Here is a 26,843-nt window from a genome sequence, read left to right on the forward strand (position 1 = left end):
TAGAGGCCACAATTGTTGTGAATTTAATGTGAAGTTCCCATTCACCCCCTTTCTACTCCTAACCTTAACTTAAAATGTTTAAACTGCAAAGTACACCTTTTGTCATATAAAATGTCAGGGCATGTACCGAAAAAAGGAAAAGAATGGCGCAAACTAGAGATCTCTACGTCAATCTTATCAAAATTTGAATTTTCGCCCCTATTTTTTAAGAAAAACACGTTGTTTTAAACGGCTGTAGCTCGAAAAATGTAAGAGCTAGATCAAAGATTTGAAAGAATTTTCATGGTCAGGAACTACAAAACACACCTGTGCGATTTTGAATACGAATTTGAAGGTTCATCTTCAAAAATCACCCTACTTCTTAAGTTTTAAAATTTTCTTCCTTAAGTTTTTCTTTGATTTTTTACGGTTTTTTTTATTGAAGAACTATTTTCAAAGGTGTGGATAGCTGGCATTAGATTAGAGTAATTAATTAATTAGAGAATTATTAATCAGAGGAAATCGTCGGAGCCATGTTTGAAATCATTGTGCGCAAATGTTACTCGTATTATAGTATAGATAGATATTGTTATAGGGGCTTTTACGCACCAAAATTACGAGTTTCGTTAGACACTTTTTATCGAAAAACATGCACGCATGTTTGGTATCCCTGTTTTCTTTACTTCATTTACTTTCAGCTAATATTTGTTGTTGGATAGTTATCTATTTGTGTTAGTGTTATTGGGGCTTTCTTTATGAAAATGGGTCAACTTGGTGTTTTTGCAAAGCTCAAAGAGAAAAATTATTGTACATTAATAGTAAATTGTTGGTTTTATACCAAGAAAGATTTGAAATAATGCTTCTAGGTGTGATTCCAGTATCTTAAAAGTCAAATGATCAATAAATTTCAAAATTTAAGGAAACGGGATCTGTAGGGAAAAAACGTAGAAATTCAATAATAATGAGAACAAACAATTTGGAAATGAAATGAAGAAAAAAGGAATACCTACATATGGGATGGTTTTTTTGTTGAAAGGTGTCTCAAGGTCGTTGAATTATTTGTGTTTCGTTATAAGAAACACCTGTATTATAAGTTGTTTGTTATAACACCACCATTATATTTCACCATTGACAATGCTTCTCATACTGTAATACTTTATCTTGCTTTTACATGCAAATACACGTGTTCTTAGTTAACGTTGTTTCTTTCATAGATTTTCTTACATCCATCTGTTGTTAGTATAACAAAATTCAACGTATAATACCATAAGGAAATGCAATTACATCATATAAAACTATGGTAAAAAATAGAGACATTTTATTGAGTGTAAAATAGGTTTTATTAGTTTTAAAATGCGGAAAATAGAATGCAATGCGACATGATTAGTCTCTAGATTACGTTTATACAAATACACGGTTTGAATTACTTTTGTTAATGTGAATGATTCTGTTCTCGTTTCTAAGAGGACCGAAAGCCTTTGAACATAAAGTATCATAATATAACATATAGTTTGTTCCAACCATATTTATTCCTGCAGTTGTGGAGGATGTCATAAACATTTAGACAAATATAAATATACAAATATGAAAAAAACTAAAGTAATTTAACAGATCATGATAGTGAGTCATTACCCCAAAATCACTAGCTATTCAAATAAAAAAAACAAACCTTCAAGTTTAATATAATATTCATCTAATAGGGTTAAAACAGGGAAGTTTGGAAGAACAGGCCCTTGAAAACACTTAAATGTATTTTAATGTATAAAAGAATGGTGTTTCAAAAATTTTTAGAAATCAGTGTTCATAATTTACGGGAAACACAACTTGCTAGTTTGCAATATAAATGCAAATGCTTCATTTTTAACTATGCCAAACCTTGTCGATCGTAGCGCATACAATTATGTTTAATTTCTACATGGCTCGGTTCTCAAAAGTAATTTTTAATTTATAAATGTTTCGTCAACTGTTTCAACAAATACTAATAAAGCTAGAACAGACCGGCGATCTAGTGTGGGGGGGGGGATAATTGAACTAGCCACATATCAGTATAATCCTTCCTCCGTAGGGATGCGGATAAAACTATAACTAATGTAGCCAATATCTGGGACTTATACGAGTAGGGAAAATATTGCATAGAGAAATACCACCCTGGGAATATATAGTAACCAATAAATTCGGAAACATAATTTATCGTTTATGTTTACTTTTTAGTTTCTTACTTTACGGTTAAATTAGTTCCATCAAAGTCATAATCTCTTAATTGTTCTTCAACCAAAAAAAACAATTGACATTGTCAAAAATAATATCATATAACAATATCATATGGCATGACATCTTATCGTTAATTTAACAAAGAGATCGAATAAATTTACATAAGCGTTCAGTAACCTCAACATTTCAATAAAATAAAAAACACTTTATTGTCTAACTTGTAGCAGCAAACCTTAGTACTCATAAAACCTAATTTTATTTCAAGACGGAATAAATCTGGAAATATTAAGGAAATATTTTACAGAAAATTCAACCTGGCAATTTAAAATTCACTTAGTCTGCAGGTGTGCTGTGGTGGAGGTAGTTTAAGCTGTTAGTGCAGCCTTTATCTTTTACCATTAATTAAATATGAAGGAGACAGATTTTTGCTGAGATAAAAAATGTGATTTTATACGTATAATACCATTGTATAACATCATATGTATAACAATAATGAAATTCAATAACAAAACGTTTATCGTTGAAAACTGAATATTTAGCGATTGCTAACGACAGTTCAATGTTGTTTGTTCAATTTCAACAAATGGATCTTTAGTTAACAGGTTTTTTAAAAGGTTGCCTATACAGTAGCTACCAATATTTTTCTTTACGTCATTTATTGTTTTACGACTTCACAAAGTATAATTAATCAATTAAACCGTCTAGTGTTTTATTCCTGTATTGATTGATTATATTGAATCATTGAATTGATACAATTCAAGATAAAATACTTTATACTGGTAAATACAAACAACATACCAATTGTAACGTGTGTACAGGATTTGATCTTAATATTTGAATTAAATTCATGTCAGATTTTCATTATCGCATTAATATATCTACAAAGATTTTGATGGCTTTATTTAAATATGGTATCCTTTGTCAATTGTTTTAAACTAAAGAACTCCTTGACTTGGTGAAGAATTGATACTTCCGGTCCTTATATAAGCTGTCATAAGAATGTACTCTTTATTTTAATATACGAATGAGAGTTTTTTTCTTTGTTTTTAACAAAACTCTAAGGTAGTCGCAAATTCAATGAAGCATGGCAGATCAATAAGTCCTTTGATTTTTAATTGAACAAAAGCTTATATTGAATTTGCATTGCTATCGCATGTTTTGGTGGAAAATACATAACATAAAGTTCTTAATTAACAGGAATTTTACATAATCGAAAATTAACTTCAACTAAAAGTTAATTTGATCTACCTTGCGATAAGGCTCTGATTTGCTTTCCTACTAGATAATTAAATGAAACAATAGATATACACGATGTACCAAATCTTCTATTACAATACTCGTATACTAGATTTGGGTAAACTCCTACTGTATACAGCTGAATACATAAATAATGCTTAGTAAAACAGCATTAAAGAGAAAAAAAGGAGAAACACAGATGTTCATTGACAAATTTCAGCGAGTTACAGACAAAAGAAATCATAAGGACATTTTTTAAATTGTAAGGTGGTCGATTCCGTAGTACAGTTCAAAACACAATATGCCTTGAGAAATTCATTCTACTTAAGTATGGAACGTTATTTTACATTATTACTTATTAATTACTAAGAAACTTCTTAAATAAACATAATTGTTAGTTGCAACAACTATTTTAACTTGTATGTAAGTAAAATAAAATAGAATGATCACTATCAATTAAGATGAGGACACCACCTAGGTATGTATTGTAACTCAATATGAGTGAAGAATTAGTGTGAAATCTAGTAAGATTATCTTTGTTACTGACTAAGATCAGCTGTTTCATTAGACAGGCTTTTTATTATTTAAACCCCAATGATTAGGTATAGCTGTGTTCAGTTTCAAACCATAAAGAGCTACTACTGTCTTTTCTCAGGATCTGGAACCTTTTGATTGTTAAATGAGCACTAAACCATGGAGCTACCCATCCAGTTATTGATTGTATCCTTTATTGAGGTGAACTTAGGACCTCATGGTCCTTTATTACTTTTAACCTCTAAAAACTAATAATAACAAAACATTAACAAAGACAATAATGAATGTACTGTATTTAAAAGATAAGTATATACGAAATAGTTATTTGTGCAACTAGTGAGCAAAGGGAGCAATTGACTCACTCGAGAGAAATACTTACTCACGAGCCGTAGGCGAGTGAAGAATGGTTTCTCGAGTGAGGCAATTGCACTTTGCACTCGAGTTGCACATTATATTTTTCCTACAGTTACCATGAAACAAATAAATTGGTAAAGAAACGTGACATATTTTTACACAGAAGTGAACTTTTAATATGAAATTTAATGATACAACAGTTACAACAGCTGACCAGCTGATTTACAGCTAGTATTGCCAACGTATTTCGCGCGCATACGACGTTGCCTGCATGTTACGCGCTCACTATTTCGTGCCTTCACGTTGCAAATCTGGAGTGAGTGAGACAAAGTAATTAGAGTGAGACAATGTTAACATTGTCTCACTGATGAGCGAATTGGCCACTTTGCTTTCTCAAATCAGTGAGAGAACATGTACATTGTTAGGTAACTGTAGGAAAACTAAATTTGTCTAACATAGTTGAAATCCTATTTTCAGCCTAGAACAGTAGATCAAAGAATAGTTATTTGTGCAACTAGTGAGAAAAGTGAGCAATTGACTCACTCGAGAGAAATCCTTACTCACGAGCCGTAGGCGAGTGAGGATTGGTTTCTCGAGTGAGGCAATTGTACTTTGAACTCGAGTTGCACATTATACTTTTCCTACAGTTACCATAAAACAAATAAATTTGTGAAGAAACATAACCTATTTTTACACAGAAGTGAACTTTTAATATAACATTTAATGTGAAGTGACAAATACAACAGTACAACAGCTGACCAGCTGATTTACGGCCAGTGCTGCCAACGTATTTCGCGCGCATACGACGTTGCCTGCATGTTACGCGCTCACTATTTCGTGCCTTCACCTTGCAAATCTGGAGTGAGACAAAGTAATTAGAGTGAGACAATGTTAACATTGTCTCACTGATGAGCGAATTGGCCACTTTGCTATCTCAAATCAGTGAGAGAACATGTACATTGTTAGGTAACTGTAGGAAAAAAAATTTGCCATACGTCCGCTATCAAATTGACACTCGATAGGGAAAATGGGAGGAAGATTTAATAACTGAACAAAGTATTAATTTTTGTAAAGAAAAGCATATTTGTAAAAAAAACTTCATAACTGGGATAACCTGTTATAGGAAGAAGTTACTTTAAATTCCTGTGGTATCTATGAAACGTGTATTAAGGAGATTCGGAAACCTGGTAAAGTTTAACACATTTTTTAAACTGTTTTATACGTATTTATCACCTATTACGAGTATATAAATAATATGTGTTGATACATCAAAGGGTTTTAGAAATTGTTAACAATAAGCTAATAATACTTATCGTGGTCATAAAAAAGCTATTTATTCTTTTTGACCCCTAAACAGATATGGGTAGTAACCAACGGATAAAATTAGTAGTATTAAACCTCAATATCATCAGATATTGTATTATCGTTATTAAATTTCCATAAAAAATCTACCATATAATTTAATATTTTGTGTTTAATGATATATTTTAATAAATGTAATGTGCTGTAGTAAATTATACTCTAAAGGAAAACAAATAGTGATTGAAATCAGTTTTCAGAATAAAACATTGACTGCTATCCTTAATTAAGTAATTGACATTTAAATATGCACTGATTACCTTTTATATTAGGACAACTAAAACTGTATTCAATAAAATACTCTTACTGATAATTGTAGTTTGAATTGGTAGTGAGCTCCTGTTCAGGGATCTAGGCAACGTACTTAATATCAGATTGTTCTAATTGGAAGAGTGGATTTCCTGAATCAGATACCATCGCTGGGCTCTTCTTTTTATATGGAACACACATTCTGTTGCTTTAGAGTTTATTAAGGTTTATAGATCTATATACCTATGAAAACACAATATGGACAAGAAAGATTAAGAAATAGACATCTGAAATATTAATTTATAAACGTGTTTTCATTACTTTGATTTAACATGCAGTATAGATCAGAATTTTGCACAAAAATTAGACCGGAGAGTTGTATAGTCCCATAACCTGTACATGATTTCTTAAAACATAGTGCAATTTTGAATTGTTTGACTTCTCTACCTTCACCTCTATCCCTAAATCAACCTACAACTTTAACTATCACCTTATGGTCCCCTGATTGAAATTATGAATTCAGAGGGTATTTATAGAGTTTATTATTTATATTATGCATATTTAGTGCCCCAAATAATGGCTCAGTGCATTCGTGGTTATAGTATAGTACAAACTATAAGGCAGGAATGGCTGCTCCATGACCTTATCTAACATTATCTATGCCTCGATGTATCTTATACAGTAACAATAATTAATTGTCTTAAAATCATCACACAGACAAGCATCTAAATATGACAAGCAGTTGAGGTGTTGCAAAGAAATAGCGTTCAATTGCTTAGTTAATGCATTAGAAACACATTTTCATCGAATGCAGAACACAAATACGATTTAACGAGTTGTTAAATTACGAAAGAGTGTCGAACTATAAGTGTAAAATTATCTAGTGTCAACTGTATTGGCTGACCCTTATTTATTTCAGGTTATCTAAATTCGTAATTTACTTTATACACGCTATGGTTAGTGTTAAAGTACCCAACTTTCTAAATACTGCTTAAATAAAACCAGATCCCTGATGCACTCTTTTTTCGTTCAAGTAATCAGGAAAAATGTATCTACACCGTAATGAATTATAATATTGGCGAGACATAATTCGATATCACACTGTATAGTTACGACTAATTACTCTACTTGAAGTACTTCGAAGTTCCACGGTGTATGATTGAACGGTATTTCCTCGAACTATCTGATCGGCTCGGCGGGAGGGAGAGAGTTCGAGAGTGCTATTTTAGACATAAACATCCGTCGCCTCTCAAACATACTCGAGAGCAACCAGATTGGTCGAAGGACAATTAACACTGCTATCTTGTTTTATCACGGAAAGTAGAACAGAACCGAACGTGCGAAAACAGAATTCTCTGCTTGAATAAATGTTTGTACTTCAGGTAAAAAATGCCCTCCTCCATTCTTACGAAAACCACTCTCCATCGACTACGAAATGAGATGGTTGGTGTGGTTCGTTTCAACCGGAATCTACATAGTGTAACTTTGGGAATGTGTTGCTAAACAAATAGGTTTCTACTGTGTGATACATTAGATTATATGCAATCTACTTATGTGAAAACCTCATTACAATAATTTATTATCGAACTGTTTAAGTGTAAATCCTATCTGTATAATTTAAAATTATATAAACGGCCGGTTAGGGGTATTTAATTCTTCACACTTGGACGAGGAAAATAAAATAAATTAGGAATATAATTTTCATAACAGGTAAATTATGATAAATATATGTACATACAATATAATTTTTCTAAATATATTGTGAGTTATTCTCAAACAATAGTACGCGTGTAAAATTAGGGCTTTGCATGTATATTCTGTTATAAAAAGTTATGCATATGCTTTTTTACACAGTAAATAATTGATTATTTATGGGTTTAGAAAAGAATTTGAACTATTTAAGTTCATTAAAAATGAAAGAGCAACCATTCATTAATTTAGGTTTGTAATAGCACTCACATTTAAATATTGAAAATGTAACCATAAACTCGTTATGCCTGTATTATATTGTGCAGGGTTTAAATTGTACAAAAAATTAAAATAGAGTCTTTAAAAATGATCTAGCAATTCATATGCGATTATCGTAAAATAATTTCGATATTTTTCTTCTAGTGTTCTTCTAATACAATTGAACCAAAACCCAACGAACACTGAAAGTTCCAAGCATTAAATTATTATTTATTTATGAATAAACCTATACAGGAGAATGATGAAGGAAACATTACCTAAATGGCATTTCCTAGCACCCTTTATTTAAAGCTGGTACAAAGGCAATAACTATTAGGCCTCTTGCTTGGCATCGGTGATAATCTTAGTGGAAACCAATGCCAGTTATCCTGTACAGCATGTACTATTTCTTTACCAACTAATTCTTTTATTAACATGCCTTATGCACTGAATTAAACTTAACTCCTGAAAATATAAGTGTTTTTACCCACGCTTTTTAAACTCAGGCTGTAATTTTATAACTGAACTCAACGACACTGTAGTCATTGAAACTAGTACAAAAATTGATGAAAGCATGTCGCATTTTTTTTCTTCAAACTTAATTATTGGCATTATTAATATTGTTTTATATTAAAAGCAGTTTTTTACATTACTTATGCTTTTAACCGTGGTGTAGTGTCCCAGGCCTAAAATCAATCCAAGTCCTACAGGCAATCTCCACTTTGTAATTGATTAATTGGCTTCAACTGAATCCGTACAGATGTACTATTTTGCCTGCCACCACATTGGACCAGATTTAGCCCTGAGAGAATGGGTCAAATGTCATTCTTGATAGCCAGAGTTAGGTTGAGTGTGAAAGACTCAAACTCCGTGGTACATGATAGACAGAGGTCTAGTTTTTACATACCACGTTTGTATCTATCCCAGCATACTAACCAAGGCCGCGAAACTTAACTGATCCAGTCAGTGATGCTAATGATATCATATTTGATTGAAGCTTCCCATCATTAGATAATATCATCAATGGGGAGAACAGTTGGAAGTTGATTGAGAGCAACCTGTTTATAGTAGTTTACGCAACGATTGCGTTAAGTGAGTCTTTACGACACGAGTAGAAAATTTAAGGCACGAGCCTTGGCGAGTGCCTTAAAAACTTCTACGAGTGTCGTAAAGACTATTAACGCGAGTTGCGTACACTACTTTACCTACGACCGTTTTTTAATTACTATCAATCTGGATTTAATTACTAACAATCACTAATGATAACTTTTTAGAGAGGTTATGTTTTCGTGTATTGTCATTGCCACTGAAAGTGATGCAACGACTTGTTGTATAATCAGCTGATTTCCTGTAATTACGTGTTTGTTAAACTTCGTTAAATATTACATTGCTAGCAGCATTCTTACCATAAATAATATTGTATCAGGTACAATTCGGCAAATATTTCATTTATTTTTGGACTTCCACCAACTTAATTAAGAATACGCGAGTATCAACATGAACAAGTCGGATCAACAATTAAATTGGTCAACTGATCAGCTGATCAGCTGATTAGTTGACGTTCGAAGCATTACAATTTTAATTCTTTTCTCTCAATACTTGTACCTCATTGGTCCGTTACCTGTGTGGATATGAGAAAACTATGCTGATATGAAATGAAACTATGCGGATATGAAAGTAAACAGCTGTAAAGTGAAACTTTTCAATTCTAAGAACTGGACTGAAATGGCTACTTTAAAAAACGGTCGTAGGTAAAACATTTTACAATATATAAATAATGGTCATAAAGTTGCTGGTTTGTTTCCTGCCAAGCCATGTGCAAGTTGTTGGAGTACTGCATGAGACAAAAAGTACTATCTATACGTGAACACGAATATCTTTGCAAGCCACTTCTTGTTTGAGATGAGAATACTAAACAAAGTTAATTCTGTGAAGGGAAGAACCACACACGAATATCCTTCAAATTTAGTAGAGATTTCAAATTTAGTAGGGTAGTCAAATCAAGGTTTCCACAACTGATAAAACAATAATTCTTTAAGCTAGAAAGTTGGTTTCAATCTAATGGGCTTTTATTGAATCAGTAATTAACTTTCAAAACACTTACCTCAATACAAATTTTTCACATTACAATAATACCACTCTACCATACAGTTTTTCCGACTGTACAAAACAATAAATTAACCGGGAAAACTCACATTACAGAAGTTATAAAAAAGTTAAATAAAACATATTTTTCTATTCTTATTCTACCTAGATCAGTAGATTCTTATGATGGTGTACTATGGATATTTTTATCCTTTTCTTAACTATGGAATATTTTTTGGGGCAATTCTGACAAAAGGAAACATGTATTAAAATTGCAAAAACGAATCATTGGGATAATTTATTCCCTCAAAACTAGAGATGTATTTAAAGATATATTTAAAATTAACAAAATTCTGAATTTTCCTAGCATGTACATCTATAATGTACTAAATTTATGAAACAAAATATCTCTAAGTGTTCTGATAGTTCAGACAACCACAATTATTAAGCCAGACACAAAGACTACCTCGCATTTCCCAAACACATTATTCTACTTTTGAATTTTCGCCCAACTACTGTGGTATTGCATTTTATAATAACCGGCCTGATTCCATTAGGTCTGCACCTTCCCTCAGATCGTTTTAAAAATTATTTGAGTTTTTATGTAACAAATGCTGCTATATGTCAACGACTTTTTCCATTGACTGTTGTATTGTTTATATTAATAGTTTTATGTTTATATTCTTGATACTAGCGAGACTATTCATCTATATTTTGTACAAAATGAATACAGGATGATTTTATTTTTATTTTTTACAAGATATGGGCAACCCGAGAGCCTAAAATCGGTTAAGTTCATCAAAGCCTTTGAGCTTGAAAAGATTATCCAAAGAAAGTGTTATGTATATCATTAGTCAATGGTTTTCTGACTATGTGATTATCGTTTCTCTGTTCACCTGATGTTTCAAAGGTGGCTAAATAAAAGAATGTGTACTTAGTTTGTTCAAAAACCGTTTCACCTTTCAAGAAAATAACGACCAGTAAAGTAGATAAATTCGTGATACGTCTACATTTTAGTAGGTCGATGTGAGTTATTATGTAAATTTGTGTGTTAGGACTCGTAAACCTCACAAATTAACAAATTCCTCGAGCCTTTAAAAGGAACTGTTACTAAACAAGCAAACCAGTTCTAGTGCTTACGAGAAAGATTTAGATTTTTCTATTAGCTTTAGGATACCTTCTGTGCAGCTAAGTCCTTACGTATCAAATTGAAATTATCTTAATAAGATTATAATAATTTCTATCAAAAACTAAGGCATTACTTATACAGGGTTTTGGATTTTATGATCTCTAAGAATCAATTGACTATTTATTCATCCATTTGACACGTGTAGGCCTACTCCTTCCCCCTTTTTAACAATATATATACTCATATTGAATTAAAAATATGATCTATACCCCTTTAAATTAGCTATGAGGTAATATACTAAAATAAAATTATACTTGCATAATTATGCACTGTTAAATATTCTCAATTACTGCTATTGTAAATATGTCTCATTCATAGGGGCCCCTCTTTGAAAATTCCTGATGTTGTTTGTATTTTTTAGTACTTAGATAATAACCAATTTAGATAGCGTTTGGTTGTTCGTTTTTTTTCTGCAGACTGTACGGGATAAAACGCTTATTATGTTATGTCACGAAAATCACATGTTGGTAAACTGGTCTAGTCACGGGTACTTCCATGCTACGCCAGCACTTGCACTCATGAGATCAAGATAGTGAAGAGTTTTAATATGTTTAATTTATTATAGTTTAATACTCATAGTTTTAATGGGGTATAGCTGTGAGCTTACACTCCTTTCAATATAGGTGGTTTTACTTTAAATTTGAAAGTTTAACTTATAATTAAACATTTATTTGTTATTTCAATTACAATAAATTATTAACATTTTAATTTTAGTAACTCCGACTTTGCCTACATTTTGAAATGTTGTACTATTTTGTTACCCACACCAAAGCAAACCTGCAGACTAAGGTATTTAAAGTTGCATAATTGTGTTTTAAATAAAATATTTGTTTTACGAAGTCATATGGATTCAATAAAAAAGTATTGTGTACTTAGGTTTGCTGCTGCGTGGAAGCGGGAAAATATTGTTTTCAACTGTCAAATTGTAAAGGATGAAATATGTAAAATTGTCAAATTTGATAAATCTATAGCATAGGCAACCAAGGAAAAACTACTCTTTTCTGTATTAGGCCTACCATGAGAAAAAATTACAATTTTATATGAACAGTTTTTTTTTTACTTATCCACAACCTTAAGTTGTACACCAGTTCTCCAAAATACAAAATTGTTAGTGGTGAAGTGAACTGAAAAAGGTAGTGGCAGGTACCAGGCTCCGAGCTTACGACATCGCTGCCTTGAGCCCGACGTCCGTGGCGCTACCGACTGAGCCACCGACTCACCTAAATCTCCCTGCACGAAAATAAATTAATCTAACTCAACCACAATATCATGCTTACAGTTGATAAAACATAAACATTTCATTTTTCTTTTAAATAATAATTTTGAAAAATACAGTTTTTTTGTTCTTTTTTGTTAAGGATAATCTTACAACTTAATTTTCTATAAGAGAAATTAGAGTGAAATCTCAAGGGGATTTTCCTCAAATATACTAATCTAAGATGCACATTAAGGGATATATATGCATCCGCAGTCAAAGTGGAGTATACAGGTGCATGGAGACATGGAGATGGAGATTGGGGGAGGGTAGTGTAGGAGAGAGAGGGAGGGAGATTGATCTGAGCCAAGACAACAAGAGGCAGGAGAGAGATGGAGAACTGTGAGAGGCAAGTCCGCTTCAACTCAGGAGCAGATCTGTTTTGAGAAATCATCTCGATCCCTCTACGACTAACAATACCACTTTTTGCACTGGAGCGGTCGTTGGAAGGCTTCACATTCTGTATTGAATCGTCCAAGATTATATTTTAGCTTTTTGTAATCTTACACATGAAAAAGGCTGGTTTGCCTTTCATAATGAAGCACAAAAAATTATAACTGAAGTTGTAATACGTAGCATTTAGTTTTGTTGTTTTGAATACCGTTATTCGTAGATTTCACATTTGTGTTAAATTAATTGAAAACTAAATAGGAATACGTTTATTGAATCTTGAAACATAAATTTACTCTTATACTGTTGACTAACAAGACATGCATTTAATCGTTAGTTGTGATGTATACCATATTGGACATTCAAATCATCATCAGACCCAATAGGAGAATGGTTGGATTCGATGATGATCATCTGCCTATTGGGTCTGATGATGATTGGAGTGTCTAATCGAAATCGATCACAACTTACTACCATCTGTTAAATGTATTTACCGCCTTGTGAGTCAACACTATAAGTGTATAAAATATGTTTCAAGGGTTATTAGACACACGTATAATGCTGAACAAGAAGTTATTTAGTTAAATTTAATTCATGGTATCAAACAGTGAATCGCCAAATAAACTTTTTACTATCATGAAAGCATTTCATGTTGACAAATTGACAAATTCAGTGTTTAAAAATTCGACATGTAGTGACTATAGTACAGTTGTCAATTTATAACCAAAAAGGGTCGGTTCTTAACAGGCTGTATGCTGAACTCATTTGACATTTTTAAATGGGAAATTAATGTTTATTTACATAAACCAGACAAAGTGAGATATTACATTTTGTATTATTATATAGATAGTACGGTACGTGTACCGACAGATTATAACGAATCAAACAAATAATTAAGACGGTTTTATAAAAACATCGTTTATTGTGTTTGCATATATAAAACGGACTACTAAAACCAACCTATAATCTATACCTATCTATGTATAACGTAGGCATATTAGTATATGGTATTACGTGAAAGCGCTAATAAATATTATTTTAGAAGTTTCCTTAGTACAAGTGTATTATTTCTTGTAAGGTTTTACAATCGCCTTTATTAAATTTTAACGTGTTATGAACTTCATTATTTTACAGGTTAAACAAGTTCATAATTGGTTCTCTCTTTGTTTTAGGTAAGCCCCAAAACAAGATGGATTCGTATGTTATCACAACATACCAAATAGTTGAAGCAAGTAAGTTGTTGTGAACCTTTTCTTTGACATGTAAGTACATTGCCGTAATTAAAACATATTTAGTAGAAAGTTTGCTTGTAAGGGTAGATTTTTTTTAATAAGCCAGTTAAGTATAGATATGATAGTTTAAACGTTTGCTATTGGTGGAAACACGTGGTATATATTTTTTTGTGTAAATATTTAAGACCCCTCAGAATTATATATTTACTTAAGTTGTTTGTAACGTATAACTTCAAATTGGAAATTGGACAGAGCTGTGCTCATAATGTCAACATCTCCTTTCCTCGTCGAATACTAAGTTTATCGAAGATTTGCGTTTTTTGAGAGATCGAAATTGGGGATGTGTATATGGCAAAAAATTCAAATTGGTTGTTATACTTTTTTTGTTTTCAAAGCTCGAAATTTTTTTATTTTTCATTATAGGGTGTTGATATTTTTCGCCTGAAAACAAAAAGTACGCCTAATATCACTTGTAATAATATATTTACACTCGTACTGTTGACTCACAATACGGTAAATAGATATAAAAAAGGTAAGTGGTGATAGATTTCGATAGGACACTCCAATCATCATTAGACCCAATTAGCGAATGGATGGTAAGTATTTTTACATGTTTTTGATTACTTAGACCATGGGAATTATTTTGGCCCAGAGAATAGCTTTTTTATTTTCAATTAGGCTAATGCTGATATTTGGTTTTGTAGTTTTTAAGTCAAACAACTGTTGATTTAAGGTGTATTAATGATGATATTCTTAAATTAACTGTTTGATCAAATGAAGAAAGTACGGGTTGTTTTTGTTTCCAAGAAAATAACTTTGTTTTATTTTTCAATAAGGTCAGTGTTGTACGTTTCGCAATATTCCGTTTTATATTTTGATAGTTAATACGATTTAAAAGTTCACAATAGGGCGTGTCAAATATATTGTTATCAGATACTATACTGGGGGGGGGGGTGTTCGTTTGGCCAAGAAAGAAACTTTACCAATTATTGGTGATATTTATTTACAGTTAAGGTATATTCTCCACGGTTGCCGGTTGCCGGTTGTCGGTTGTCGGTTGTCGGGGGGCAATGCACGGGTGCACGGTGGCGGGGTGGCGTAGGTGGCACATGCGCGTTGTGAAGGTGGCAGCGTGGCGGCGGCAGTGGTGGTGGAGTATAGTCAGTCGTGTCCGGGCATTGTTCGCGTCCGTACATCTACCCCTTCAGTCCCCTGCCCACGTGCTTACGGTAAACGGTACACGGCACACGCTTGGCATACTGTATAGTGCAGTGCAGTGGTAGTGGCAGTGATTAGCAGTGATGTGTAGTGATTTGTAGTGATACCGGGCACCACCAGTCACCCACGACCGTATGTACCTAGGGATGACAGAGTCTCAAATGGGATACTAACTAATATCGACCCATTTCTCTTATCGTAATTAATTAGTCTTTTACACGAGAGTAAATGTAGGTTTAATTCTGGCATCTGGTTGATTTGTTTAGTTTGGTTACGTTCCACCCCTTTTAAGTTTTTCAGTATTTTTATTTTTTTCACCTAATATACGTTAGGGTCATCAACAATATGTCTACATAAACAAAATCTACTTATACCAGTAATAATTCTTTAACTATAAAAATATTTACTAATAAAATTAAATTTGCATACTGAAAATAGGAAAAAATCATAGAACACAATAATTTACCTATACTAGTACAATCTTACCAAAGAATATCCATTAAAATCAAAGCCACGTTGCAAACAAAGAATTTAACCTAAAACGTGTCAGTGCCGGTGATATAAATACTTGCAGGGCCGAGTGTACTTTTATGATATAAACACATGTGTATAGTGTATAGCTGCCAGGTAGGTAATAACTATTGGCTGGGGTTTATGAGCTATGAGCTAGCAGCGAGTATAGAGAAACTAGGGGAGATCCATTTTCAAGGGCAATATCGAGGGGCATCCAACGCTCCCTCATTATGTAGCGGCGTTTCCGCATTTTCCCTTTTCGCTTTTGAAATACCTGTCTTTGTTTCACGAAATAAATTCCCAACTTTCTCGCCACCATATCGATGCAAAGAATTAACGTTGAATCGAAGTTAAATTAATTTTAATCATTCAGTTTTCCCGAGTATTATTTTCCTTCGTTTATTATTTGTTAGGATTTTCACTAAAATAGTTCCGCAGGGAAAGTCCTTTGAGAGGCCCGGCGTTAGACTATTTTAGTTCAAAATCAAGTAGGAAAATATATCTTCCTTTTAAAATGTAACAGCACGATTTTGTTTATTTCTCTCACTGGCACGGTTTTTACTTTCACTAGTTAAAATATTTGCATGCATAAAAAAACGTTCAAAATTAAGCTATATACACACCGAATTTAAACATTTAATAGATCATATTACCTTAATTAACACGCGTATTAATACCCCTCATATTCGACCGTAAATGTTTATCGCTTTAACAGTGTTATTACTTGTATATAAATAATACTTGTAATTAGCTATTGGTTGATTATAATTTTAATGCATTGATAGAGATGATTTAAATTCTGAAACATTATTGCATAAAATATCGTGTATTTGAAATACATATTTTCTATTTCCTAACTTTGAGTCTTGTTCTAGTACATAACAAGATATTCTTATTAACCAACATCTTAAACCACTCGATATATCATGATTACTAACAACCTTCACATAATTATTATTATATTTATGTATTAAAATACGATGGAGGTTATATAAAATAGTTAAATTAATTTATAACACAGTATACATTTTATTAAAACTAGTTACTACGTATATAGCGGATTTATTATTAATCCTAATTTAACGAAATGTACACTTTTTGGTACAAACCAAAACAAAAATATAATAGGATAGGTATGTTTAGATCAAAACAAAGAGTTACAATATATTTAATGGTATCGTACGACTTAAATATTGTAACCACTTTTTCGTAGCCGACGGCCGGAGATGAGTTCAGTAAAGACTGTATCAATAATATCTTACTAATATTATATAGATGTTGTCGTAGAGCTCTGTACAAGTAATTTTGTCGGTAAACAGTATTTACTAAGACAATGTTTTACAACTTTAGTGAATGAATGGATCATTAACTAGTTTTTTAACAGTACATGTCACACACGTGATTGGAATTGTGAAGATTCATGCTTATGACTCTTAATCCATATTTAGAAAACTAACCCTCAAAATATTATTTATAGTAGTTTGACATGAGTTTTCATACATGTAGTCAATAATAACCAAAACAGAAACATAAAACAAATTACTTTTATTTTCTAGCGTACATTAAAGTCATTAGCCTAAATATACAGAGGTTTTTTCCTTACTTTAATTATTTTACATAAAATTACTTAAGCCATATTTAAAATTTATTGCTTTGAAGGTAACATAATTTACATTGGATCATTTTATACTAAATGCCAAATATTTAATGAATAATTTAAATACGTTGTCATTAATTTTTTTTTCTAATTAAGGAAAATTGTTTGTAATTTATGCTATTTCCATGTATTCGTTTTAATTTCTTTAACAATCGAAAATGTATAGTTTTATACCCAAATTTATAAAAAATGTTGAACTAAAAGTTAATAAAACCAAAGTTATTTACGTTTGCTAATTCAATTAACTAATTTAAGTCTAGAAAGAGTGTTGAAGATTAAAATATTTCACCGGAGGAATACACGGAATTTTTCTCTAAGACAGACACATGAAAATATTTCATTAGTTATAATAAACCAACTCCTAGAGTCTTGCCTTGTCAAATCACCAGAGAAAAGAGATCAAAAAGAAATGTTTGTAATCCTAATTTAAGAAAGTAAGTTAGAATGCGACTAACAATTTGTAATGTTATCAGCATTAAATTAACTATATTTAGTTATGCTTACGTTTATTAGTTTTCCAACGGCTTCAAAACAGTAGTAAAATTAGAAATTTCCATTAAAAAGTGCTAAAGGAAGTAAAATGAAAAGAAAGAGTTTGAAATCCCAAAGCCCAGCGCATGGTCTGATAACATTATTTATACACGTTCGTGTCTTCGGTCCTAACTATTTTCCCTTTTACCAGAGGGGTTTTTATATTTATAAAATATAGCTTCAATTTCTACCTACTACCGATCTTTTCATAACTTATACATATATTTATTTGCAATCCCAAGCTTATACTTAGTTGTAATAATCGCAAAAGTCAAATTTAGAAAACCTATTTATTGAAAAAATTAATCGAATTACCAAATCATCAAGAAAATTGAATTTAAATGTGTTATTTAGTGTTTGGAAATTTTAAAATAAGTAATTTCAACATAATTACATATCTTATTAAATATAAACATATTTATTGCTAGTTCCCCCACATTTACGGCTATAACAATTATTTCTTACCTCTTAACGTAATACATATTTGTGTCTGTACACCACGTAATACTAATTGTTTTTTTGTTAATGAGTAGAACCAATGAAATAAATATTAAAATGACCACAAACTAACCATTATTACCATTATTTTTATTATTGTAATTCATTTTATACCATAATAAGAACATACAGAACATTCTGCGATTGAAATATATATTCGCCGGTTTCTCACAACTCTGTATCTTTTTTACATTCTTCTTTGTTAAGGGGTTTATAGGTAATGTTAAAATTTTAAATGCCATTCATTTATTTAAATTTCATATCTTGTTATATAAATTGAATTGGATAGTGCATAAGCATTAAGAAGCATAGTTTCGGTTTTTTGTCAGTAGATATTTTATCTAGATTATACAAGGCTGAAGATGTAAGTTGAATTTAAAATAATTCAGTTTTGTTTGGAAAAACTAAAAATTATTTATTTGTATTGACATAAAAATAATAAAATTAGAAATATTGTTGCAATTTATAGAGTAAGTTAATGAAACATACGTATATAACGCGTTAACGTTATAATCATTTTACTCATTTTTTCATAACATATATTTTTTCTCTTTTCGGTATTGCACTTAGTTTTAAGATAAATATGTATTTATCGTCCTAAAGGTAATGTTTTTCTGTTCGAATCATAGTTAATTATTTGTTATTCTTTAATGTAATTGGAGTTTGTAATTCATTAGTTTAAATTAATTTTTTTGTTATTGTTAATATTTATTTCACATAAATTAGGAAGTAAAAATCCGAAAGTTAGATTGAAAATATATGGGTAACATGAAAGATTATTTTTTAAATTTATTAATTACATATTTATTTTATTATTTATTTTTAAAATATGTAAAATTATGCGTAGAAGACATACATAGTTTATTTATACTGTAATATGTTGCTGTACAAGCACAGTAATTTTAATATTTTAAAAGTTATATTAGGAAGTATTTAACAATCTTTTTTTATGAAAAGAAAACGTAGCAATGGCATAAGCAGTTAATTTATTGTTGAGCATTATTAAAAAAAGAACTATGGGTTAGTAATAATCGTAAATTTAAATTTGGTCAAAAATATTAGATCTAATAGGGTAAATTTTAACGACCTATACATTTAAAGATCGTATTAATGATCGCTGATATTGGGAGGACAAAAATTATACCAGTTCTTAGAACAGTTGTACATCAAACTTGATACGGATATTAAAAGCTTGTTTTAATTATTTATACTTTGAAAATAAACCCTTATTTAAATACATATCATATACACTCAAAAATATTAATTATTAATAAATATTAAAATATTTATTATATAAATCAAAATATTAAGCTTTTATTCACAATTAGAGTAAAAATAAATAGTTTTTTTAGCCAAAAAAGTAAAAAAAATACATTTTAGTGTAGAGTGTATTTACCTGAAAAGGAATACTGCATTTAGGGAAGGATCAAAACAATATACGGTAGGAATTATAAGACTAACCTTCCGAATGAAATGTTGTATTACTAACATGCTGGTTTCATGTATGAAATAGTTTTAAAATAGCTAATTTGTTTGGTTTTCAGTTACCTTTTATAGTAAAGAAAGTGAAACCATGTCCCGAGTTTTGTTGTTATCTTAATAACCTATATTGCATGGTTAATATTAGCAATTACTTTCTCTAGAATAATTAAACAATTCCTAAATACGAGTATTATTGAACTAAATTATGACATTTTACGTTTTTACATTGCGTAGACAAAAATAAATCAATATTGACCAATAGTAAAATAAAATTACTAATCTTTGGTTTGGAATTGTAAAATCATGAACACTTTACCTATATGTAAGAAGTATGTGGTAAGAACTTTTAAATAAAGCTATTGCTATAAAATTCTTGTTACATTTTGTTCGTATATAGATTTCTTTTGTATACAGTAAATATCAGCGTAGTTAAACTAAAAGAAAATCATATTTAAACTAATATAAATATATCTATATGATTCCACTACACAGACTTGCATTAGTAAGATAAGTAACACATACACAACATCCTGTTTGGATTATGTTTATTAATATGTTTAATCGCCTTTTTTGTATTTATTTGTTTAAGAGTTAATCTTGGTCATACTTAAAATATTAAGACAGTTTTATTAGTTTGGGATAACTTTCATTACCAAAGTTTTTAAAATAAATTCATTAATTATAGTTATTATATCTAGAGGTTTTTTACTAAACAAAAATATAAATTACTTCTATTCCGAAGAGTATACTTCTTGAATATTTATATTAAACTAATTTCATTTAATTAAAGCAAGTCACACAACATTTGTTGTTTTATCCTGATAGAAATAATTAATAATTAATTAATTTGAATTGAATTAATCAGAGTACAAATGATAGGTTGAATCGACAACCTACAAACTCATCATTCTTTTGATTCTTTCGTCTTATATAACAAATATCTTTAAGATCATTAATAATTACTCGATACATTAAACACTCCCTAAAGATATATAACTTATGTATCAGCTGAGTACAATTTTGACATTGGTACCGTCTGGTTCACACATTTTGCAATTACTATGTATTTACAAAATCTACTGCTGTCCCAAGGTAGGCCTACTATGACAACCAACCGGAGTACAAAATAGTAAAAACTATATAAAATACGTGCAAAACACAAGAACCGGGATACTTTAACCGGGGCTTGACGTAAACAAACACACACAAATAACCTTTTTATTTACCACAGGATGAGTAGTCTACTTGTAATATTCAAATGCTATAAATAATTGAAATAATTTCAAGGGTAAAATTAATTTAAACCATTTTATTGTGTTTACCTATGATTAGTAAGTCATAGGGGGTGGTCTACGATACATTTATAGATTTGATGTAAACGACTCACTACAACAGAAATTAATTGATTGATTAAATTATGTACTAACTAATAAATGTGTCATTTTGCACATTAACATGAATTACTCCTAATATTTTTAAACATGAAAAGTAATTCCACACTATTGATATTGTTATTGAAGAGCTGAGTGGTATAGGGTATAGGTGGCGATACAATAGTACATTTATGAAGACGACTCTTCAATTGTGAACAGTTAAAACTAATACCAGAATAATTTGTATCACTATAACATAGCAGAAATATTTAAGACTTTAAAATTGCCCATAGTATTTTATGCAGTAGAATTTATTACGCTCTCCTGTCAAAATTATGGAAGAGGAGGGAAGATAAGGGGTAGGTGACGATACACTCGTAGTTTTGATGAAGACGACTCACTACGAGAGATAGCGTGAGTCTATCGCGTGATTCATCTGTCTGTCTGTCTGTCTGTGTTGTTTTGTAAACATGATAAATCGAGAGGACACCGTGACGTATAACGTTTGTCATATCCGCGATACGCAAAACCAGATTGTCTTGAGAAATGGCTTTTAGACCCGGAGTGCCCCGGCCTTCCAGCGAAGATAAACTTTTAATGTATTGTTTAACGCGACTTTATTTTCTCGGCTTAAAGAGTTACGGTGATTTTGTGAAAGTGTGTAGATTTAAGGCTATAAAAGTGAATTTTGTCACTGTTTGGGATTGAGTATTTGAATGTTTACACGAATGATCCCTCTTATGATAGCCAGTGTTTTATACTAAAAGAAAAACAAAATACGTTTTCCTATATTTTGAGATACATCAACACGAATGATGGAAAAAATAACATGACAGTACATATTAATAATATGTTTTCAATGGCAATATATTTGAGAAGTCAGATAAAAGGAACATAAAGTAAATTGTCCAAGCAATTATGTTCTTTAATTTCTTACATTAACAATGGTTCATTTCATAAAACTTTCAAAAAACTTTCCCACAAAATGATGACATTTCCTGGTAATCTGAAAAAAAGATGTACTATATGCGTTGTATAGTGTATCTTATCTCATTTGGCTTCATGATCATTATGGCAGGTAAAAATAGGTTGCCATGGTTATATAAATATATTTTTATTTCAATTAAGTATATAGATTCATATAATTCTTACAAATGTTTATAACTACCGTAGATAAAATAAACACGTTAAATACCGTATTTAATCATATTTTTAAATCGCACTAAGATAAAATTCTACTCATAAAGTTATTTTTTGATGCGATGTAAATTATATTGTAAAAAATATGTTTCTGTAATGTTGGTTTGTAACCGACTTTACTTAGTAAATTTTGCAAAATAGAAAATACTTAAAACATATTGTAAGATTATCACAATAATAATCAACACATCAGAGAAAATCTTAAGGTCTTAACACTAGGCCTATCTGTGAATTAAATTATATTTAAGTTAATATATAATAACACTAGTTCAAGTTTTTCGTTTCCGTTATCCTAGGAATAAGGTTTTTAAAGTATTATGAGAAAATAGTTTTCTTAGGTTATCAACTGTAATGTTAACCTCTTTTAAAATAGTCGAAACGTGTAAGGCTAAATTCTGTCTCCAAAACAAACATATGATTGGAATGGAAATTCAAATGTATTAATCCTTGACCTGCATATAATAAAAAGTTTCTTAAACGCGTTTATTTTAGAATAATATTTATTGAATATATTGATGTATATAACAAATAATTTCCTATCAGAATTCGACAAGGTATTACATCTAAATAAGTTGTTTTCCCTAAGACGAGTTGTGGTATGGTTTCAAAAACAAACAATCTACTCAGACAAATTAATGGGACCTTAGTGTTAAGTGGATAGTTATTATTATATTTTACACAGCTGAGTATTCAATGTTTAACTTTAGAAAGGTACATCTGCTGAACCGTTCATCATCTTAAATTATTAGAAGTATTTTCTCAGACTGTTAAATAACAAGCCTTATTTGTTTAAAAAATATGGATTTCGGTTCAAGGTTCTTTAGTAAAATGATTTCAATTACAAATATAAAAACGGGGATCAGCATAAAGGTTGATGAAAATACATTGTTTATGGATGAATTGGACAACGGCTACCGAGAGAATTTTAATGAAGTGGGGACAATCCTTTGAAAGAGAATAGATCTAAAAGAGCTTTTCTGGAATCCTCATATGTGAAGGACAAATTGTAAATTTAATAAGTAACTACGTTTTATGTCTTGAAATCGAATGTTTTATCTTCCCTTACACAAGAAATCATAAGAAAATAGATGACTGTGACCCTTTTTCGGATTTAGGGGATTTTGTATGTTAATGCAAATAACAAGAAGCCTTTGTTATTTCAGGTCTAGGTTAGAAAACGTCTCTAGTTTTATGAATATAAAGAATAGAGGTTATGTTGGAAAAGGAAGAATGAGGATCTTTATAAATTGGCCATTCGGTTTAACATAAAAAAGAAAAATATTCACCATAATTAAGCCGTTTAAAAGTGTTAAAATTTAGAAATTATTTATAACAGAAATGTAGATCGATGCGTATTATTAACTTGGTGAAGCATTCTTCTAAATGGTTTTCTTCAACGTCAATGTCATTAAATAATTTAATAAGTATTACATAGTTTAGTATCGGTTTATATAAATCGATCTATCATAATTTTGTTCTGTTTACCTTTTGGTTAAGGGGTTTTAGGTGCAGAATGCACCAACTATTCAACTATTTTTTGAGTTTTTCAAATTATTTTTTTTGCCGCAACGTTTGTTACAGTATGTCTGGTGAGGCTAAGGGGAGAAAGTTCTTGACATTTCGTGGGTGGAGAAAAGAGTTTTGATATTTGAATTATTGATTTAAGATGATTCTGTATATTTGACGTCTTGAGTCAAAAGGGTTCTTGATATTTGGCGTCTGAGTCAAGAGGCTTGATAGTGGCCGCTTGAGTCAAATTGGTTAGAAAGAGGTCGTAGACCTCTTAAAACCGCCTGCTCTATGTGTTGATGGGTCGGGGGTTTTCGTTGTTAGGAAATGTTTGACTTCATGCGAGTTTTGTTTATAACATATTCCGGCGATTTCGATTGAAATTTTCACATTGGTGGTTTTATAAATAGTTGTGGATCAAAACTCTTTGAAACCATAAATTGTTTTTAAAACTAATACATGTAACTTGGAATTATATACTTATTCCTTCTGAAGTACTAATTTGATTTAGTTCACGATTTCCACGATAGAAGTTTAATTCTGTTACAAAACATGTACAGAGTATTTTCTGGCGTAATAATTATCTGAGATCAACTAAGGCAAAGACAGTCCACACAGAGACACTAGGACAGGAGGCATGGACCAAGGTTAGGTGACGTGTACAAGCACATACCGGGCAGTAAAGATCGGTTGGCCGTTTATCTTGTGTTAGAGAGACGATCCTTTCTCAGTAAATACGTAATGTCCTCTTTAGTGGTGAGAGGGGGGCATTACTAGTGTAAATTCACCGACACCCTCTGAATCCTAACAGCTTCTCGCAGGTCCACTAAAAGTTTATCTGAAGCGATATCATGGCTACTCTATCCACCTGTTTTCTTTATCACCTTAATTTCGGCTAAGAAGATTACACGTGTAAAATTTAACTTTGCCTTGTTTGGTTTAGTGTATGTGTTACTAGATAGCTTTTTGTATCACGTTTAATTTTATATTGTGATTACTTCCCCACCTTAGGTTTAAATATTTATTAGGCCTAACCATATTCTACGTTGAAATTGGGCAAATAATGTCCAAACTATAAAAGCTATGTGATATTATAAATCAAGAATTATCCGCACCTTTTCAAGCGTAATCTACCCTCCAGTTATTTTACACCTTAAGTAAAGCTAGATATTACATCAAACCTAGAAACCTTTCTAGAACTGTATATTGCTATTCAATCTATATCCGTATACTGTCAAAAAATATAAAGAGGTATTTTTTCTATTATGGCTAAAGTATCCTATTCAATACATTGCCATGCGCAAAACCACAAGCAATGGTAAACGATTCTAGCAAATGTGTTGGGAATATATATACAAAGTTAAAATCACGTCAAAATATAGTTTTACCACACATTAAACAGCCCTCAAGTAGCGACAGGTTGTAATTCTCTTGGGATTTTCTGGCTGGAAACAAGGTTTTTGTTGGATGGTGTCTAATGTGTGATATTGTTATAAGTTTCAATCCTTCTTTTTTGTTCTAAAATGCTAAATTTGTGTAGGTAATATGAAATATATCGCTGAAACTAATATTTTAACACTGAAATTGTTTAGTTTAATCAAGCGAAAGATTACGGAATCGTTCGTCATATAGCGTATCATTTTTATCATTCAGCGTTCGTCAGATAGTGCATAATCATACGCAAAGCATATATTAAAGTAAAAATATATGAGGAAACAGTTGGAAATTACTAATAATAAGGAAATTGCTTAGTGGAACAGTAGTAATTATTTTAGCGACTTATTTATAAAAAAGGGTTAAGATCACAAATTACTTTAAGGCACAACTGCAATCGTATTTCTTTGCAGAACAGGTAAAAGTTTTAAATGTACTTCATTTAGGATTATATAACAATGAGTTATAAACGATTATACACTTAATTGTTTTTCTTAATTCACGAATTTAGGTCGTTACGTTTAGGCTATTACCAAATATTAGCTTTATGTAAACAATGTGTAAAAAAATATGGTTATGTTAAAAAATAAATTTGAATATTATTGCATATTTTATTAGGAAAAAATTTAGTTGGAAAAAATTAGGAATATATTTTTACTCAGAATAAATGTTTGGTAACAAGTGTAAAGTGAATTTACAATTTAAATTATATCATACAAGGTTTTGTTGTAATGATAATTTGTCAATAATTACAAATGTAGTTTTATTGAGAATTTAGGAACATCTATCCAAAGGAAAAGCGATGGCTAAAACAAAATTCATAACACATATGTTTGTTTAATAATGCTGTTACTTGAAGCAGAAACAATGAAAAATAACGACTATCAAAATTGCATTTCCGCGTCAGCTGCCACGGTGGTTAGAAAAATGTCATACAAAATGTTTGCTGCTGAGGCATTGTTTTGTGGCATTCTTTTATATTGGGGGACATTTCACGTTTGTTGCCATATAAGTTTTTTAAAAACATAATGTATAATGTAGTGAAAATATACATTGCTTTAACAGTTGTCCTTATGATATTTATTATACACTACTCGGTAAGTTTCAGAAGTATATTAATGGTTTTTTTTACTCAAATTATATTACCTTCCATTGTCTTGTTGGATGTCAATATATTTGATACATATTAATATTCCATTCATTTGGTTATTTTTTAGTTTCGTCATTATCATATATTTATCATAAGTATTTATATGTTTAATTGTTTTAATGATATTTAAATCAAAATACATAACATAGAGCTTTAAACGAACTGATATTGTACTTACTAAAGTTTAGAACTTCTGCTAATACAATATGAAGATTTTACCAACTTAACAAAGATTGTAAGACAGGATATTTTTTCGTA

General features: G+C 30.7%; 1 long non-coding RNA gene across 1 annotated transcript in view; it reads left to right on the top strand.

Annotated features, from left to right (window-relative positions):
- The first annotated feature begins 15,087 nt into the window (after positions 1 to 15,087).
- The window catches only part of LOC128998889 (uncharacterized), a 222,083-nt gene continuing 210,327 nt past the window's right edge, over positions 15,088 to 26,843 (top strand). Inside the window, exon 1 of the long non-coding RNA XR_008491233.1 lies at positions 15,088 to 15,370. This is a non-coding gene — a long non-coding RNA (uncharacterized LOC128998889). The remainder of the gene's footprint in view (positions 15,371 to 26,843) is intronic.

The sequence above is a fragment of the Macrosteles quadrilineatus genome, unplaced genomic scaffold (genome assembly GCF_028750875.1).
Source record: "Macrosteles quadrilineatus isolate MER2022 unplaced genomic scaffold, UCM_ALF_1.0 Scaffold_7__1_contigs__length_78375512, whole genome shotgun sequence".
Taxonomy (NCBI): Eukaryota; Metazoa; Arthropoda; class Insecta; order Hemiptera; family Cicadellidae; genus Macrosteles; species Macrosteles quadrilineatus.